The sequence below is a fragment of the Nicotiana tabacum genome, chromosome 10 (genome assembly GCF_000715075.1).
Source record: "Nicotiana tabacum cultivar K326 chromosome 10, ASM71507v2, whole genome shotgun sequence".
NCBI classification, from domain to species: Eukaryota; Viridiplantae; Streptophyta; class Magnoliopsida; order Solanales; family Solanaceae; genus Nicotiana; species Nicotiana tabacum.
Genome location: NC_134089.1, coordinates 149670769 through 149684578, shown reverse-complemented (window position 1 = coordinate 149684578; position 13810 = coordinate 149670769). Strand labels below are relative to the sequence as shown.

The 13810-nt window shown below is 33.6% G+C and overlaps 1 long non-coding RNA gene across 2 annotated transcripts; it reads left to right on the top strand.

Annotated features, from left to right (window-relative positions):
• Window positions 1-4264: 4264 nt before the first annotated feature.
• Window positions 4265-12522, top strand: LOC107819200 (uncharacterized). Of its 2 annotated transcripts, XR_001655649.2 has the most exons (4): window positions 4265-4520; window positions 4851-4930; window positions 5713-5773; window positions 12224-12522. It is a non-coding gene; the product is annotated as an uncharacterized LOC107819200 (long non-coding RNA). The 2 variants fall into 2 exon arrangements; XR_012695820.1 differs by lacking the exon at window positions 5713-5773 and having other exon boundaries at window positions 4289-4520.
• The last annotated feature ends 1288 nt before the right edge of the window (window positions 12523-13810 follow it).

Genomic DNA, 13810 nt, shown 5'->3' with positions numbered 1-13810 from the left:
TGTTTATGTTAGGCATGGGGGACAAAATATAATGGGGTGGTGTGATATATTTATTTAATGTAATGGGGATGAGTGGGAAGATAATGGGTTTGGTAGAGAAAGGGATTGATTTTAATTGATTAAAGGGTTGAGATGTGTTATATATAGAAGGTCTTGAATAATGAGAACAAAAATAGAGAGAGGAGAGGAACGAATCTGAATATAGAGAAGAACAGAAAGAAAAATAAGAGAGAGAAAAAAGGGCTAAACATTTAAGAGAGAGAAAATTCCGAAAAATATTTAAACTTTCAAAAATAAAAAAAAAACTAAAATAAAAATCTTCTGCTTTCTTTCATTGTTTGAAATCAGAATTAGTTGTTGTTTCATCAAAGCTTGAAGCTTTTATTTTTTTTGGGATTACTGCTCCATTGGTTTGCAAACTTTGTTCCTGGGTTGTTACTGTTATTGGACTTTTGTTGCTGTGCTGTATTGTTATTACTGCGTGGCTGACTTTCTTCTTCTTATATTGGCAATACCAGGTACACAACTGTAATTTTGGCATTTTGTAAGCTGAAATGAAGAACGGAATGTTAAATTTTTAATTTAGTTTTAATTTTTTTTGTATTGTATTTAGATTATTCATGTATTATTATTCTGTAAATCACTGTCATTTGGCATAATTAGGCATGTTATAGCGATATATTAAATAACGCCTTAACCGGATTATTAGGAAATATATTTAAGCCTGATTACTAATTAAAACTGTTTAATAATCAAAATAGAAGAAATAACGTAAAAAATGGCGTTATTAAATCAGTTTGGCAAATATTGACTAAGTTCCTTATTCATAAGGTTTTTTTTTTGTCAACGTTAAGTTAATCGGAATCATGTAGTTAATTTCAGTTAAAACATGAATTAGTTTGCGAATCAAGTATTAGGACATGATGTGAATTAAAACAAGGTTAGTTAAGGTTAAATTGTTTAATTTTAGAAATATGGTTTAGTAATCAAGTTTTTTTTTTCAATTTTCAGTATTTGTAAATAATTAATTTCAATAAGCTTAAGTCATACTAACAATATGAATTTTAATCCAACTATGGGATAATTTTTTTATTTTATTTTTTGACAATTCCATGTTGTTTGTAATCATAATTTTAGTAATATTACTTTCCATTAATATTTGTTTTAAATTAGTAATTAATATGTTATTTTTAAGTATGTAGAGATTGGCTTCATATTTATAGACAAACTTAGTAATAATAAAGATGTAGTCATTAAAGGGTATTCATAAAATAAGGGAGGATCTCGCTAAAAAAAAAATTATAAATAATACAAAAAGTTGCAGTCCTCCAATCTTATTTATTTATTTTTTTTATATAAGAAAATACCTAGATTCTGAGATGGGCCATTTAGTAAAATTCACAGTCCTACCTAATAGTATCATAACGCGTAGTATTTTGGCGCATATTTAATAAGGTTATTTTCTTAAATACGGGTGTACATTTATGTAACCCAAATCACGATCTTGACGAAGTCAAAATGCGTCAACAAATCACGTGTGCACTGGTTGTGCCGTGGTTCGAGATGCGTTTTCACGACGTTGCAATTTTGTATAAAATAAATAATGATAAAAGCGGTTTTAAAAGTTAAATTTGCATATAAGTTCTTAATTGTTTAAAAATCAGATAAATGAGCCAAATATGACAATTGAGCGACCGTGCTAAAACCATGGAATTCGGGAATGCCTAATACCTTCTCCCGGATTAACAGAATTCCTTATCCGAATTTCTGGTTCGCGGACTGTAATACAGAGTCATTCTTTTCCTCGATTCGGGATTAAAATTGGTGACTTGGGACACCCTAAATCTCCCAAGTGGCGACTCTGAAATAAATAAATAAATCCTGTTTCGATCGTCCTTTAATTGGAAAAAACTCCCTGCATCCCTCGCGGGGGCGGAAAAAGGAGGTGTGACAGTACCTATATTTTTTAGACATAAAATATGATTAAATAACAACTACAATATATATTGAGAATATAGACAAGTTAACTACATTCTTTTATATAACTACAAAATAACTACAACATAACTACAATTTAACTGCATTTTAAAGACTGTCTACAAAATAAGTACAAAATTATTCCATTATTTACCTGCTGCATCCATTGTGCTTGTTGTCAGCATAATCCCCCTGTAGGCTGACTTTAAGAATGTCCCATCAACCACTACTATCGGCCTACAATGTTGCCAACCATTTATTGATGTACAAAGAGCAACAAATGCGTATAAGAAGCAATCATCTGCTGCCTTCTTCAATTTAACAACAGAACAAGGATAATTCTTCTCAAGAATATAAAAATATTTGGGTAATTTGTTGTAGGAGTCACACGGATTCCCTCTCAAAAACTGTAAAGCTTTTTCCTTTGCTCTCCATGCTTGCATGTAGCTTAGGTTCAGTCCATGTTCGGATAACATGTCAATTTGTATGTCCTTTGGTGTGTAAACAGTCTTAGGATCACAATACTTTGGAACGACCATGCTACCAAGTACTGCTGCAGTACGTTTGCGTTGTATGAATGTTTCGTCCATTAGGCAGCATGTGTGTTGACGGCTGAAACTTCTTATCTTGAACATTGCCGAATCATTAATTGACGTTGCCTTGAAATGCCATTTACAGCTTTCAGCAACACATACAAGCCAGTAGCTACAAAAAATACAATATTTACACAAATTTATGAAAAACTACAATTAACTACAAACTGACTACAATTTAACTACAATTTATAAAACCCACCTATCTTCAATCATACACTGATTTTGCTGATATATTATCCACAAATAACTACATACCTTCTATGAATAGATCTTTTTACTCTGAACTGGAACTTGTGCATCACTGAATAATTCTTCATTGCAGCAGCTACTGTTTGCTTGTCCTGATAAACTTGTCCTTCTTCAATATATGTTTGTGTAGATTCAGTTATTATTTCACTTTGATATTCCTCTATAGCTGGTGAGGATGGAAATTCAAGTAAGTTTAGGGATCCAGACGAACCTGCAAACAATAAATTCATAAATGTAGTTTCTATGTAGATAATTTTGAAAGCAATATTGCTTTATCCTTTTCAGTACTATGTGAGCTTTGTAGTTTAATTGTAGGTAATTGTAGTAATATTGTAGATAACATAGTAACACCATAACTCTCTGCAATGTCGAATCAAACATACCTGCACTGGTGCTTTCATTGTTGATTGCCAATTCCATATTGAAATCTCTTACGCTTATACATAAAGGATACGAACCTAAGTTTTTATTCTCCTTTTTGGTTTCCATGTACACACGAACCCCCATATCATTCCTAATCTCTATTGGAGGACAATTCTCATTCACAATGTATTTGATTTCTATAATTTTATCCGATGTATCAATCGATAATTGTTCTGCAATTGTAGAACTGAGAATTCCGTAGCTTGCATTATCATCTACCACAATGGCATCAACTTCAAAATCTCTAAATCTGCCATAGTTATCCCAATTACCATTCGATTTCAGCATTATTGGGATTTTTGACATGATTTCGTGTAGTTGATAGGAAAAAAGACGAAGAACAGATATAATTTCGACAATTTGAGTACTGATATCGACGAAGAGCAATTTTGTATTCTACAATTTGTATTGAGCTTCAGTAGCTTGCGTTTTTTGAGAATTGTAGTTGAGTGAGAGAAGAGAGATCTCTTTCTGTTGAGGAAGGAGAGAATTACGCAACTGGTGCCTTCATCAGATCTGGTGCCTTCATCAGGAAGAGAGATCTCCTTCAGTTTCAAAATTCGAATAAAATCGTTGACAGAATCACATCAGATCTGGTGCCTTCATTTTAGGGCTTTTTTAATGGCAAAATCTACCTATTTTTGGATTGGTATATAATTTGTAGTAAAAGTGTGGACTACACGGGTAAATAACAAATTATGAGCATTTTTGGTAATAATATTTGATATATGGTATAGATACGTAAAAATCCATTTTTTTAACAATATGGGTATTTAGAAATCTTATGGTCCATGGCTAAAGTTTTAAATTCGATTTGTACAAATAACAGTGAGCTCACAAAGCTTTATAAATCAGTATCATAGAACAAAACTAATATTAAGATGCTTACCAGCGAAGATCTATAACTCAGTCTAAATGAGATAAAGTGTAATAACCCATAATTTTAACCAAGGACAAATTGGTCATTTAGCCAAAAAAAAAAAAGGAAAGAGGCCAAAGCCCATCAGATGTGTGGCGTGGGTTTAATAAGGGTTTGTAGAAAGACCTTTTGTCCAACAAATATAGTACAACTTGGAAAATTGGGGAAATATCTACAACTCTAATCCATAAGCAAGTGAGAACGAGAAATTTAACAGCAACGTGGAGTCAAAAACCCAAACTGCTGCTGGGACACGATGCTTGAAGAAGAGCAAGACCCATCAGTTCTTTTTCTTGAGTAAAAGTACTATGTTTAGCATCAAAGAATTTCAACAAGAAACTACAAGAGCTAGGAACGTAAGTCTTCTGGAAGAATTTTGGTTTCATATTGTTAACTCTTCTATTGTAATACTAGAATTGAGTTTGGTATTTAACTATGGTGGGTAACAGTAACATGGATTTTCATGGTGAAATATACTAGTTCTTGAATAACCATGAACCTGGAATTTAAAAAAAAGAAAAGGAAAAGCTATTAAGAGTTAGTTTTGATAGCATTATAGGTAGTCTAACAGATGATATTTTGAGTAACACTGAGACATGGGTAATCGGAATTGTGACTCGCTATCACTTAAACTTACTGAATTTTGCGATTAGCAGACGGTAACATGAACTTATATTAATTTATAGATTTCTCATGAATTGAGCATTTGGATCGATAAAAAGTCGTACAAATTGCTTGAGGTGTTTGGTATTGCGACACGAGTACGGTGAGTAGTAATTTTACCGCAATTTGTGTTTTCATAACTCGCATGATTTACACATAATTTTGATATGAATATGTTACCGATTATTTTAAGTTGCATGTGGGACAAGTCTTTACGCGATATGATACCGAAATAGTTGTTTGAGATAATCACCGTTGTTTTAAATATTCTTGTTGTCACTGGATATGTTTTACCGTTACTTGAATTTACTGTTACCGAAAAAAAATTACATGATTTTATAAGAACCGAAATGCCTTATGTTGTTTTAAAATATTTTCCTATGAGTATATACGGATATAGAGACAAGTATAAATGGGAGTACACTTTGAAGGATCCCGTAGTTAATGGCGGGTTCGTTAGACCTGGCATCTTGTATTTACAGATTACCGATTACAGTTATAGCCTCGCTAGTGGGAAGGTAGAACTAGCATACAGTTACAGTTTTTCCCTCGAGTAGGGACATACAGTTATATTTGACTCCTTTTACGAAGGGGTCCACACAGAGATATAGATTACATGATCCTTTCTTGGAAACCTCCCAAACATAAGGCTTGATATGACAGTGTTTATAGAGTTTATTACTGAATTATTGATTTGTTCCTGCTCACATGAAAACAGACAAGATTGATTATTGTTACCGAATCTGAAAAAGGGCATTTATTTCATGATATTTTCCGATACTATACAAGCATGTTTTTGACTTGTCCTCATTAAAAACCGGTTGTGGTTAAGTGTTATTACTCACTGAACTAGCAACTCACTCCCCGCTATTCTTTTTTTTACAGAGACAATAGTTGACGCGAGTAAGGATTTCACTAATTAGAGTATACGAGTTAATAGTTCCTGGTGAGCCCCGCACTTGTTCGCTTTCGCGAAGAGTTTATTTATTTGTTATCGTTTTTTCTTTTGAACTCTTAGAGTCGCTCCATAGTCATTTTTATTAGTCTTATGGGATATTCATTCGATATATTGGGTTAGTTATTAGTATTGCATTGTTTTAGATTGAGTTTAGTATTATTATGTTGATAACATTTGTAATCTCTTTTTGGATAGTTGATTAAGATTATGACTCATTTAGGTGAATGTTGGTTAGTTGTTATTTGTTTATGAGACAGGAAATTTTTTTTGGATAGTCCTAAAACAGGGAAAATTCTATCCGATTTTCTGTAAAATACCGATGAGACTTACTTGGGGGCACTTGCTCCTAAGCGCCGGTCATAATTCTAAATTGGGTCATGACAAAGTTGGTATCAGAGCGTAGGTTATTCTTGTGATTAATGGAGCGCACGTCGGTAGTAGAATCTCAATTATGGTTATGTAACCGGCCATTCCCATAATCGTGATTCTGCGAGGGCGTGATAGGATGTGTCTGGTCTTTCTTTCTTGTTCCTCCGTACGTGTGTGACGATTATGGTTAACTGAATATATCACCTTTTATTTTGTTCCTGTTTTGCTAGGTCCAATCACCCAATAATAGAACTTGGCTAGAGGTTCAAAGATACAAGTGTTGTCACTAGGCACCCAACTGTCTCCTAGAAAAGGAAAGCAACCGTAGTAGAAATGCGAATAAAAGGTGTTGTTGTACCACAATGAGGAACTTTCATATCGCTATGATGTGTAATAAAGTCAATTCCTTAAGTTACCACTAGTCCACCACTATAACAATAGGAAAGTGTTTTCACAAAGGTATTTACTTTGATGAAAAAGGAAATTGAGATCTTGATGGATATAATGAATAGATAAGAGAAGAATGGGAAAGAAAAACAGGGATTTAAAGGCTTAAGGCACCTAAACTAACTAAGATTATTGAAAAGAGAGAACTATTCTTAATATAATTCCGAAAGTTGAAACTATCAAATTTACCATTTCTAATCGTTCGAAGAATCCTCAGATGTCATAATGGAAAACTTAAAGCATTATGGACTCTAGGATGTAGCCAGAGGTGGGCGGTGCTAACAACTTATAGACTGAAGAACATGGTCAATTTATGGTATGTTATGTATTTTAGTTACATCCTGGGAACGAGTTTACTAATATATGGTCAATTTATGGTATGTTATGTATTTTAGGAGCACACAACTAACCTGGGAACGAGTTTACTAATATATTTATGAATCACCTTCTTTTGAAAGTCGATAGCGTGAATCTACTAGGTAAGAAATTAGTTCAGGCAACAGATGTACTGATAGATGGCATTAGACTTTCTCAGCTAGCTTAGATACACATCATCTCAAGTTTAGAGGCTTGTCTAAGAGTTGCTTAGTCTTGTAAACAAGATCCTTCTAGAAAAACTAAAAACATGACGTGATATGCAAGTTTTAAAGGCAAAGCACAAGACTGGGAAATTCCTTCGATGAGCATTTTAATACGGGTCGAACAATTGAAAACAAGGATAATGAAATGCTGAATAAATTGTTTAGATTGTTGCTCATGTTTTAGGATTCGAGGTAACCAAACATGTTTAACAAGATTGTCAAATTTAAGTTGAGCATAAATTTATCCTAGGTGGCTCGATATTACTTTATATGATCTACTTTGAAATGCCAATAGATATGGATTAATTAGCTTCTTATTATGACACCCTTGAATGCCATACAAATGTAGTTGAGTTTCAATCATCAAAATTAATCTATTTTTTTCGTACAAGTTGCAAAGATAGATAAGATTAGATTATATATAAAAGCTCAATATTACTAAAGAATAATTGTTAGGGTTCTCTAGCTATGATAAAAGAGATAACGGATAAGACTCCTAGCGGGGAAAAGGTACCAATATCAATAGAATTCTTTGATGTATTTTTGAAGATTTAATAGGACTACTTCTAGTGTGAAATACAAAGTTTATTTGACACATGACATTATATAAAAAGAAAAAAAACCCGTACTTTATGACACGAACGGAGTTGGAAAGGGCTAAAGGAAGAAAAGAAAAATTGCAAGACTACTAGATAAGAGTTTATTTGATCGATTATATTTTCTTGGGGTGCACCGGAGATATTTGTGAAAAAGAAACATGGGTCTTTAAGGATGTGCATCAGCTAAAAGCAGTTTAAATAAGGTAATATTGTACCACATGTATACATTGCTAGAATCGCAGGTCTTTAGGATGTGCATCGACTAAAAGCAGTTTGAATAAGGTAATACTGCACAATATGTATACGTTACCTCCTATAACTGACTTGCTTAATCAATTGCTTAGAATCCAAAAAGAAGATATTCCTTAAACAATAGTCCGAACTCGGCACGGTATCATGAGTTCCTTGCGATTCCCTTCGGACTTACCAACGCTCCAGCTGCATTCTTGGGCTTAATGAATAGGTTGTTCATGTTATTTAAGACAGATTTATCATAACTTTTATTAATGATATTCTGCTATAATCTTGTAGCCAAGAAGAATATGAAGATTATTTGAGAATTGCATTGTAAATGTTACAAGAATATCGGTTCTATTCTAAGTTCTCCAAGTGCGAATTTTGGCTAGACTCAGTAGCTTTTCTTTGGCATGTTGTATCCGAAGATGGAATTATGGTGGTCAAAATGACATACACAGTTCAAAAATAGTCAAGACCTACTACTCCTACAAAGATTCACAACTTATTGAACTTGGCAGGCTATTGCAGGCACTTCGTGCATGATTTTCTTTTTCTAGAATAGCAGTGCCACTAATCAAGTTAACGCATCAAAATGAAAAATTCTAGCGAATAGAGGAATGTGAGAGGGCTTTTATAAGCTTAAAAAAATCATGTTTGACAACAACTCCAGAATTAGCCTTACCATCAAGTTCTAAAGGACTCACGATATTCGGTAATACTTTGAGCGTGAGATTAGGATGTGTTTTTATGTAAGAAATGGTCACATTATAGCTTATGCTCCAAGACTATAAAAATCACGAGAAAAAAATATCCTACTCATGATTTGGAGTTAGCCGCAATGGTTATTGATCTGAAGGTTGGATGCTTTACTTATACGGCGAAACTTATGAGATTCATAATGACGACAAGAACTTAGAGTATATTTTCCAGCAGAGAAACTTGAACCTTCGGTAGTGTTGGTGGATGAAAATTCTTCAAGACCATGATTGTTCCTTTGGGTATCATTATGGAAAGACTGATATTGTGGCTGATATATTGAACGAAAAAGTTTATGGGCAGCTTAGCACATATAGTTATACCAAAAGGACCTTTGGCTAAAAATAGGTAGAGACTAAAGGGTACATATCAAATTTAGTGTGGAGAATGTAGAGATATTATTGGCTTGTGTTAAAGCCAAATCTTCACTAGCAGAGCACATAAAGTCCACTAAATATAAAGATGAGCGATTAAGTAAATATCGAGATGAGGTCCTAGCTAGTACAAAAAAAAAAAAAACAAGAAGGATATGACTATTGATAGTCATGGTATTCTTTGGCTAGGTAATCACTTATGTGTATAAAATATAGACGGATTAATAGAGTTATTATTGAGGAGCTCACAACTCTATATACTCCGTATATTCGGGGTCCAATAAGATGTACCATGACTAGAAGAAAATGATATTTGTGAGAAAAGAAAGACAAAAAAAAATAAAAATCCTTAACTTGTTTCTGACTATTTGACTTATTAGCATGTCAAGGCAAGCATTTGCGACTCGCAGGCCATTACAACAACTCGAGATTCCAAAGTAAAAATTGAACAGAATTATAATGAATTTTATGATAGAACTACCTCAAATATTTAGAGGTTATGATTATGTTTGAAAAAATGTAAATTGGTTGCATGGTGGGCACATTTCTTGCTAGTCAAAACTTCAAGAAATGAGGTAAAATATGCACATATATGCATGAATGGAAAAGAAAAAAAAATCCGACTCCTTGGGATTTTATTGTCCCACATTTCTGATAGAGATTCACAATTTACCGTATACCTTTGATATATCTTTCCAACAAGTGTTGAGTATACGAGTAGATCTTTGTAATGCCTCTCATTCTCTGTCAGATGGGTAACCAAAACGTAATGCACAAACCTTGGAGAATAAAATAGTTGAGATGCTTATTGACCTTTTTACTTGAGTTTGTTTATAACAATAGCTTGTAGTTAAGCATCCAGATGGATCCATATAAAGCCTTGTCGGATTGTTTTAAGTCGGTGATACTAAAGTCTTAAGACTATACTTACAGGAAAACAAAATAGGACTAGAGTTGTTATAAGAAGCTACTGATAAGTTCATTTGACTTAAATATGATTGCTCACATCACAAAGCAGACAAAAGTTTGGTGCAGATAACAGAAAAATAGACGTAGAATTTATAGCAAGAGACCAAGTGATACTACGAGTCTCCCCTATGAAAAATGTGATGCAATTTGAAAAAACAAAAAGAGGGAAGATGAATCCAAGGTTTATAAGATTATAAGAGTTACTTCAAGGGATAGGAATCGTGCTTCTCGTTTGACACTTCTTCCTAAGTTATTTTTTTCATCTAGTGTTCGGTGTTCCCATTCTAAGAAAATGTATATTGGACTTCTGTTATGTACTTGAAGTACCGATTATCCAACTTTGATGAGAAATTAACTTGTAGAAGCGTCAATCGCTAGTGTTGACAGACAAATAAGTTACGATCAATAGAATTTATGTTCGTGAAGGTCTTATGGAACCTATTTCATTGAAAAAGCTACTCAAGAAGTGGAAAATACTATGTGAGTCAGATATTCTGGTATATTTTAATCTACATGAATGCAATTAATTTGAAATTCGGGGACTGAATTTCATAAGAGGGGAAGAATGTAATAACCCATAATTTTAACCAAGGACAAATTGGTCATTTAGCAACAAAAAAAAGGAAAGAGGCCAAAGCCCATCAGATGTGTGGCGTGGATTTAATAAGGGTTTGTAGAAAGACTTTTTGTCCAACAAATATAGTACAACTTGGAAAATTGGGGAAATATCTACAACTCTAATCCATAAGCAAGTGAGAACGAGAAATTTAACAGCAACGTGGAGTCAAAAGCCCAAACTGCTGCTGGGACATGATGCTTGAAGAAGAGCAAGACGCATCAGTTCTTTTTCTTGAGTAAAAGTACTATGTTTAGCATCAAAGAATTTCAACAAGAAACTACAAGAACTAGGAACGTAAGTCTTCTAGAAGAATTTTGGTTTCATATTGTTAACTCTTCTATTGCAATACTAGAATTGAGTTTGGTATTTAACTATGGTGGGTAACAGTAACATGGATTTTCATGGTGAAATATACTAGTTCTTGAATAACCATGAACCTGGAATTTAAAAAAAAGAAAAGGAAAAGCTATTAAGAGTTAGTTTTGATAGCATTATAGGTAGTCTAACAGATGATATTTTGAGTAACACTGAGACATGGGTAATCGGAATTGTGACTCGCTATCACTTAAACTTACTGAATTTTGCGATTAGCAGACGGTAACATGAACTTATATTAATTTATAGATTTCTCACGAATTGAGCATTTGGATCGATAAGAAGTCGTACAAATTGCTTGAGGTGTTTGGTATTGTGACACGAGTACGGTGAGTAGTAATTTTACCGCAATTTGTGTTTTCATAACTCGCATGATTTACACATGATTTTGATATGAATATGTTACCAATTATTTTAAGTTGAGTGGGACAAGTCTTTTACTCGATATGATACCGAAATAGTTGTTTGAGATGATCACCGTTGTTTTAAATATTCTTGTTGTCACTAGATATGGTTTATCGTTACTTGAATTTACTGTTATCGAAAAGAAATTACATGATTTTATAAGAACCGAAATGCCCTATGTTGTTTTAAAATATTTTCCTATGAGTATATACGGATACAGAGACAAATATAAATGGGAGTAAACTTTGAAGGATCCTGTAGCTAACGGCGGGTTCGTTAGACTTGGTGCACCTTGTATTTACAGATTACCGATTACAGTTATAGCCTCGCTAGTGGGAAGGTAGAACTAGCATACAGTTACAGTTTTTCCCTCAAGTAGGGACCTACAATTATATTTGACTCCTTTTTACGAAGGGGTTCACACAGAGATACAGATTACATGATCCTTTCTTGGAAATCTCCCAAACATAAGGTTTGATATGACAGTGTTTATAGAGTTTATTACTGAATTATTAATTTGTTCTTGCTCACATGAAAACCGACAAGATTGATTGTTGTTACCGAATCTGAAAAAGGGCATTTATTTCATGATATTTTCTGATAATATGCAAGCATGTTTTCTGACTTGTCCCCATTAAAAACGGTTGTGGTTAAGTGTTATTACTCACTGAGCTAGCGACTCACTCCCCGCTATTCTTTTTTTACAGAGACAACAGTTGACGCGAGTAAGGATTTCACTAATTAGAGTATACGAGTTAATAGTTCCTGGTGAGCCCCGCACTTGTTCGCATGGGCGAAGAGTTTATTTATTTGTTATCGTCTTTTCTTTTGAACTCTTAAAGTCGCTCCATAGTCATTTTTATTAGTCTTATGGGATATTCATTCGATATATTGGGTTAGTTATTAGTATTGCATTGTTTTAGCTTGAGTTTAGTATTATTATGTTGATAAGGTTTGTAATGTTGGTGAAAACTCTTTTTGGCTAGTTGATTAAGATTATGACTGATTTAGGTGAATGTTGGTTAATTGTTATTTGTTTATGAGACAGGAAATTTTTTTTGGATAGTCCTAAAACAGGAAAAATTCTGTCCGATTTTCTGTAAAATACCGATGAGGCTTATTTGGGGGCACTTGCTCCTAAGCGCCGGTCATGATTCTAAATTGGGTCGTGACATAAAGAATAATAAAGCATCCACATAATTCTCAGAACGATAAAAACAAATCTACGTCAGAACCAAATAAGGCAAAATCATAAAAGTCTGCTAGCATAACGTAAACTGTCATAATTAGAATGATCGTTGGACAAAGAAACTAAATTCAAATTATCATCAATTGATGAATTCCTATTTAGATGTATTCAATACAAAATATTCATAAATATTATACTCTGCAAAATTTTCAAAATAATGATAGAAATATAAATTAGAGTCCAATAAAGCTAAATCTTAACATGTAACGACCTGACCATCATTTTTGCTTTCTAGAACCCTGTTCCCCTAAATAAAACTTCATGTACGTGCTTTTACTTTTTTATGACTTGTGAAAATAGTTAGTTCGGGATTTGGAAGGGTTTAGGTTGAAATCGGAACACTTGGTTCCTTAAGTTGGCTTAAAAGGCTAAGTTTGACTACGGTCAATATTTTGAGTAAACAATATTGGAATTGGGATTTGACGGTTCCAATAGATTTGTATAATTATTTTGGACTTGGGCATATGTTCGGATCAGGTTTTGGATGACCTAGAAGCATTTCGGCGCCTAATAGTGAAAGTTGGCATTTTGAGCAAATTCCACAAGTTTGGGTTGAAATGGATTTTTACATTCAAGACATTCGTTTGGGATTCCGAGCCCGGGAATAGCTCCGTGTGGAGATTTTGGACTTGGGAGTGCGTCCGAAAGTGGATTCGGAGGTCCATAGATTATTTCGGAGTAATTTGGCGAAAGTTAGAAATTTGAAGTTTTGGAGAGTTACCCCATATGTGAACTTAAATTAATATGTGTTGTTATTTGCGGGGGCTACGTACACAAGAAGTGATGAGAGTCCGTACGTAGCTACTATTCATGTTTATGTCCAGGTAGTTTTAGGTTTACACCATGCTTTATGGACACCGTTATCTGATTATATTTGTTAATAGTATTGAATGGAACTAAGTTGAGGATTTTAAGTTTTCAAAAGTTACAAGTTGAAATTCTTATTTTGAAAAGAATTGAGAAAGGTTATGTTTCATTTATATTTAACTACGTCGCAAGTATATTCCGCGAGCGGGGTGACTCTTTCCACTACTCTCATGAGAGC